Raw genomic sequence first — 7,686 nt, forward strand, 5'->3', positions numbered from 1 at the left:
TGGTTGCTTGCACTTGTCAAACAGAAGCTTGCTAAAGTAATAATACTAGGAATGAACCAAGGGAAATTATCAAATTTATTGATTGATCATCTTGTGAACATTGTTGGCCATACAATACACCTAAAGATATTGAAGAGGAACTTCAAAGAAATAATTGGAACTAGGAAAGTCAGCAAAAGAAAGAAAAGAAAAACTCCAAGATATCAGAAGAGAGGGTACTGAATTGATCAAGATGCGGTTGAAGTCTAAGGTGCCTGAACAATTGGAAAATTCATTGGATGATTTTAAGTCAATATCAATTTCTATAGTGAATGAAAGTTCAAGTATACCTTTTAAATGGGACAATGCTATAGAGGATTTTCTTCGTGAAGTGTATGACCAGTATATCAAGGCTGCAAATTGGCTAATGTAAATCCAAAGTGCTTTGATCTTTGGCTTCCTCCCTGCTGCGTGGAGTAGAGTTCAGGAGATTTAAAACTGTCATGCCCAACTTTTGGGCACGAACGGAATTTTTTTTTTTTTTTTAAATACTTAACTAATTATCGACTAACTAAATTAAAATAATGCAACTTAGTGAGATTAATTTGAATATAAAAATGCATTTTGGATTAGGTCTTAATTACCTTTGTGTCAATCGGGTAATTAAATTCAATTTAGATACTAGGTTTACTCAGTCACCAATGAGCTAATATTTCCCCAAAAAGGGGTAATCACTAAGCTCTATTAATAAATAAAATAAATCTTAAATACAATGACTAATATAAGCGTCTTAAAATTTATCCTATCCTCCTTAGCCCACTAGAAATTTTAATTTAAAATTCATCGTGCCTTTAAACACCTTATTTAATTCGGTCCTCCATAATTTAAAATTACGTTATAATCATATACATTATTTGACCCTTTTTGGCCCTACTAGAAAACTCAGTGTTTACACCCCTCTACCCCCCCCCCTTAATTTTTTTTATTTTATAACTAATCCATCTAAGTATTAAAACCCTCCCTTAATATTTCTTCTACATAAGCCCAGTATTAAACAAAAGTATTCAATCACATCTTTACATCTAACTATTTATCTCAAATTAAATACCATTACGATCCCACTTTTATATATATGAATATATATATATATATATATATCTATATATATATATCTAAGTATATATATATATATAGATATTTATATAATAATATGTCTTACAAAAATATTTAATCACCTAATTACATATATATATATATATATTTATATATATATATATATATATATTTATATATATATATATATATATATATATATATATATATATATATATATATATATATATATATAAAAGCTAACTATACTCATTTACCAAGTTTGTTATCCCAAGGGAGGAGTAGGGGTTTAAATCCCTTTTTCTTTTTAATTTATAATTCCTTTCTCCCCACACCACACACACATTTCCAATTAAAAAAAAAAAAACTTGTGGTGTTGCCCTAACCCGGACTAGGGTTAGGGCGAAATGGATAACACCCTTCTAGCCCCCCCTTTTTTTTTTCTTACTCCCAAACATATGTGAGTGCATGTGAGGCGGCGGCCGTGGGAAGGGCGCGCAGGGCTAGACCCGAGCCGCCCCTTCTTTTTTTTTGTTGCATGATCCACAAGTTTCGGGCGGAGAAGTCCGAACTGTTTCCATGTTACACAGCGAAGGAGTTGGAGGGAGGGCGGAGTGGACTTGTAGCGCGGGCGGCTCAAGGATTTACGGCAGCGATCTAGGTTAACCGCAGACGGTGCCACCGGTAGCGGTGCGAGGTTGGAAATGCGGGCGGAGGAGGACACAGTGGGCGGGGGTGTTTCCCCCCGGGCGCCACTGTGGCTACCCACAGCGCGGTCGGGCGCCGCCCACTGTGGGTAACCACAGTGGCGGTCGGGCGCCTCCCGCGCCACGCCGACCACTGTATACACAGTGGTGCAGCTTGCCCGATATACATTCAGTTGCTTTCAAAAAAAAACATTAATGCGAAGTTAAAAAAAAATGTTTTTTTTTGTTTTGGTTTTTTCTTTTTTTCAAGCAAGTATATATATATATATATATATATATATATATATATATATATATATATATATATATATATATATATATATATATATATATATATATAAGGTAAGATAGGTGTAGTTTGCTTGTTTTCTTTTTTTAAATTATATATATATATATATATATATATATATATATATATATATATATATATATATATATATATATAGCACTGTTGTTTTCAGGTATGGCAGATTTCTCATTTTTAAAATTTTATATATATATATATATATATATATATATATATATATATATATATATATATGTGTGTGTGTGTGTGTGAGTAAGTTTTGAATAACTTGATTAATAAATCTATCAAACCTGATTTTTTTTGAGGAATAACCAGGATGTATTTACTATGTAAAGACATTTATATATATATGTATACATATATTTATATATATATATACATATCTATATACTTAAATTTATATAAATGTTTTTTTTTTTTAAATTTTTTTTTTTTTTAGGACTGGTAAAACAAGGTTATCATGCTGTTTTAAAATATTTTCAGAACTGTATATAAAACCAATTTGTCCAAACAACATCTAAAGGTAATAAATGATAAAAGCTAAATATTCTTTTGAAAGTAAGGAACTATTTTAATCAGTTTTAATTTCTGCAATAAACATCAAAATGAAAGACTTTTTAATAAATTTCCTTGCAGTATTTAATAGATAATTCATGGACTGTTTAAATTTACAGCAACCTGATTTTCATCTATTTGCAGAATACATGTAAAATAAAATGCATCTACTATTCCTTTGCAACATAAAAATTTTCATAAAATCTAATACATTACTTTTTCATTTGCAACTACTAGAAATAGGGATAGAAAGTAACAAATATTTCATTATCAAGTAGATATCAAGTAATTTCATGTACACAAAAATAATCTTGAATACAAATGGGTTGAACACCCTACAATGTATTTCTCTACATAGTTACTTAAAAATAATACAACTTTTATTTTTTGAAGGCAAATACTGCAACATTGAATACTTCCATTTCTTCCCTATCTTTTTAAACATTTTTCTGCAACAAAAATCAGCCACATAGCTCCTTAAACCATCTCTTCCCATTCTCATGCAACCTGCATTAAAACATATTTTGACCATGGGAAGCTCACCTCCCAGCCTAGGCTTACTAGAAGCCACCCCCGAGCTTGGAGAACCAAGCACTAGACGGGTTACACACACACAAAACCACTAAGAACATAGGAACACATTTACAATCAAAATTCCCCTTCCCAAGCTTCACATTCACCACTTTCATGGTGACTCTTCCATGGGTGGAAGTGGACCATGTACCAATGGGGAGAATGCATGCCAAAAGAACAACACTACATTAGCCACCTCATGGCAACACAAATGCAACCCAAACATTTCACAAACCTTATGCCCCCCAAAAGGCTCAAGGCCATATATGCTCCCCTTATGACCCCCAAATGCATACACAAGGCTATGCATCAAGGGTCACCAAGGACTCCCTTGAGAACACTCTCCATAAGGAGAGCCTCTCACCCATGGCTGTCAAACTCCTTCCACCCCAAGTTCTTCCTACCCTCCCAAGGATAGGAGATCTTGGACACTCCCAAAAACCACAAGAAAACACAAATAAATACATAGAAAGGAAAAACTACACATATTAACTTCAACCAAAAACTACATAAGCACAATCTTACACAACTCTTTCATTTCACAAAACAACACAAATTATCATTTACAACATAACAAGAGAAAGAAGGGAGTAACCAACCTTATTCTGCCAAAAGGTTTGCTAACTTTAGTTGGGGATGAGCTGCCCAATTTCCACTATCTTTTCTCCCAAAATTCCACTCAAGATGCCAAGTCCTACTAACTTTTTCAAAACAAGCAAAATCTCCAAGAAAGGAGAGTGGGTGATTACTCACTAAGTTTGCAAAATCTTGCCTAAGAAGGCCTCTCACACACTTCCCAACCCCTTGGGTGAGGTGTGAGTTCCCATTGGTTGCCCTTCCCAAACTCTTGCACTTTACTAAAATTGGAAAGGGAAAAGGTGGAAGAAGATGGGGAAGAGAGTTTGACTCCTAAAGGGAAGGTTCTCTATCCTAGGGAGAACTTTCTAAGTTCAATTTTCGTGCATCTTGGAATTATCACTTTTTGAAGTGACTTCATAGTCACATGGGAGAAGCCACATGTTGCAAAACACCCCTAACCCATAGGTATACCCTTAGGACCTTTGGAAAAGCCTAGAAACTTACCCTAGGAGTCCATTAAACCCTTTGGAAACCCCACTGAAGTTTACCTACGGGTCAAGCATGAGTTGACCACTCCCATGACTCCCTATCCAAGACAAATTTGGGACCACACTCATGTTTTTGAATGGCTTGGGTAGAAACAAAACTCCCTCCAAGAGACAAGTCAACTCAATGACACTTAATCAGCACATGTGTCAAGTGACACAACAAAAATAAAATATAAAAATTACACATGGAATATGTCTCTTGAAGGGTTACATAATTACACATAAATTAAATTTTACACTCAAGCATTATACACATCACAAATAAAATACGTTACAAGGGGAGGGGTGTTGTCTCTCCAAATAGACAACTCCCGGCTCAACAAACGCACATTGGTCTAGGCTTGATTCTCCATAAATTCCATGGTCACATGGATAATTTCCTGCGCATCTCAATTAACACATTAGTAACTCCAAATAATCACAATTATTCATAATCAAATACATGGATTCTATTGCAAATCAAACACTCATACATTAAGCAACAATAATTCAATTCCTCATTTGTTTTCACATTCAATTTCACATAAGCAACCAACATAATTTCCCAAAAATGAACCATTCATAAATATGCATCATTTTTCTTTCATCAAAATAAAATCCTGCAAATGACATTCACCATCATAATGTAATTCTATTCTAGTAACATATCTAAGGTTCCATAATCATCATGCATGAAATAAAACATCAACAAATGTCAGTGCGTCCAAATCATGGTATCATATGTGTTCTAAGTCCATAATGCATAAAATAAAGCATCCATAATAGTCTCAATATGCAAATAACTGAAAATGTCAAACTGAATCGGGGTAGGGCCTCACACCCTCCCCCTCTAGGCATGAACTTCCTCCTGGAGTTCATCAAAAAGGTGGGGGTACTGTGATCTCATAAGTGCTGCATCCTCCCATGAGGCTGTGACCTCATCATAGCAATCCCACTGGACTCTAACCTGGTCCAGCTCTCTCCCTCGAAGGCTCAGCGTCCGGCGTGCCAAAATGCGAATGGGCTCCAAAGCTAGCTGCCCGTCCGACTCCACCTGCAGGGCATCCCAATCTAGAATATGAGACTCATCATAGATATACTTCCTCAAAACTGAAACATGAAACACATCGTGGATGCGTGACAGGCTAGGTGGCAATGCTAGACGGTAGGCAACTGGCCCTATCCTCTCAAGGATCTCAAAAGGTCCTACAAATCGAGGTGCGAGCTTAGAACCCTTTCCATAACGGATTGGACTCTTATGCGGTCGCACTCTCAAGAAGACTCTGTCCCCAACTGAGTAGCTACGATCAACCCTCTTTGCATCTGCATATTTCTTCTGTCTATCCTGTGCCTCTCTAAGACGCTGCCTAATCAAATCCACCTGCTGCTCCATATCCCAAACTATCTCTGGACCAATAGCAACTCTGTCCTCTATGCGGTCCCAACTCAATGGTGTCCTACAAGGCCTGCCATATAATGCCTGATAGGGTGGCATCCCCAAGGACGTGTGATGCCCATTGTTATAGGCAAACTCCACTAAGGGAAGATACTCCTCCCATCTGGTCTGGTGATCCATGACATACATGCGAAGCATATCCTCTAATACCTGATTAACTCTCTCTGTCTGGCCATCCGTTTCCGGATGATAGGCTGTACTGAAATTGAGCTTGGTACCCATAGCTGCCTGTAATGCCTTCCAAAAAGAGGAAGTGAAGAGGGAATCCCTATCGGAAATGATCTTACGTGGAACACCATGAAGTCTGACAATGTCTCGCAAAAACACCTGTGCTACTGCTGGTGCTGTGAAGGTGGTACGAACTGGTGAAAAGTGAGCCACTTTGGTCAACTTGTCAACCGTCACCAGGATGGCATCATGGCGGCGAGATGACATAGGGAGACCAATGATAAAATCCATGGATATAGTGTCCCACTTCCACTCTGGTATAGCATGAGGTTGGAGCAACCCTCCTGGATGGCTGTGCTCCGCCTTGACTCTCTGACACTCAAGGCATCGAGCTACCAACTCGGCGATAAGCTGTCGCATTCCTGGCCAATGATATAGTTCTCTCAAGTCTGCATGCAACTTCTTGACACCAGGATGTGCTGCATAAGGAGCTCTATGTGCCTCTGTGATAATGAACTCTCGCAATCCCGCGGTAGAAGGTACATAGATGCGCCCTCTATGGCGTAATAAACCATCGGGCTCTAAGGAATAATCCACATATTTCCCTTCCAAAGTTCCCTGAGATCGAATAGCCTCACAAACCTCTAAATACCATCTGTCCTCTGGCAGTCGCTGCATGATCCGATCTCTCAAATCCGTGCTCATAGACATGGTGAATACCTCGTGACGTCTCCTACTCAAAGCATCTGCAACTACATTTTCTTTCCCTTTGATGTAGTGAACGTCAAAATCATACTCACACAAAAATTCCATCCATCTCCTCTGACGTGCATTAAGATTCGGCTGAGTGAATATGTACTGAAGGCTCTGATGGTCTGAGTGCAACTCAAAATGATGACCCAAAAGGAAATGTCTCCATCTCACAAGTGCATGCACTACGGCTGCAAGCTCCAGATCATGAGTGGGGTAATTAAGCTCGTGAGTCTTGAGTTTCCTAGACTCAAAAGCTATAGCTCTGCCATTCTGCATAAGTACTGCTCCTAAACCATCTAGGGAAGCATCTGTGCAAACCATGAAATCTGCTGAAGGATCTGGCACTACAAGAATAGGTGCGGTAGTAAGTGCCTTTTTAAGTTCCTGAAAGGCCTTCTCGCACTTCTCCGTCCACTCAAACTGCTTCCCTTTGCGCTGAAGAGAAGTGATAGGATGAGCAACTCTAGAGAATCCCTCAACAAAACGTCGGTAATAACCTGCTAAGCCCATGAAGCTCCTGACCTCTGTCACACTGGTCGGTGCTGGCCAATCCATAATGGCTCTGATCTTGGATGGGTCCACTGAGATCCCATCACCGGATATAACATGACCAAGGTACTTGATCTCAGTTTTAAAGAAAGCACACTTCGACAAACTGCCATACAACTGATTTTCCCTCAAACACTGCAAAACCTGTCTCAAGTGTTCCTCATGTTCCTCCTCATTCCGTGAGTATACCAAAATGTCGTCAAGAAACACAATCACAAATCGGTCGAGGAATGTACGGAATACTCCATTCATGAGACTCATAAAAACTGCTGGGGCATTCGTAAGACCGAATGGGACCACGGTGAACTCATAGTGGCCATATCTAGTGCGAAATGCGGTCTTGTGGATATCACTTTCCACTATTCTCAACTGATGGTACCCTGATTTTAGATCAATCTTGGAAAATACCTTAGCACCTTG

Source organism: Cryptomeria japonica, chromosome 7, assembly GCF_030272615.1.
Source record: "Cryptomeria japonica chromosome 7, Sugi_1.0, whole genome shotgun sequence".
Taxonomy (NCBI): Eukaryota; Viridiplantae; Streptophyta; class Pinopsida; order Cupressales; family Cupressaceae; genus Cryptomeria; species Cryptomeria japonica.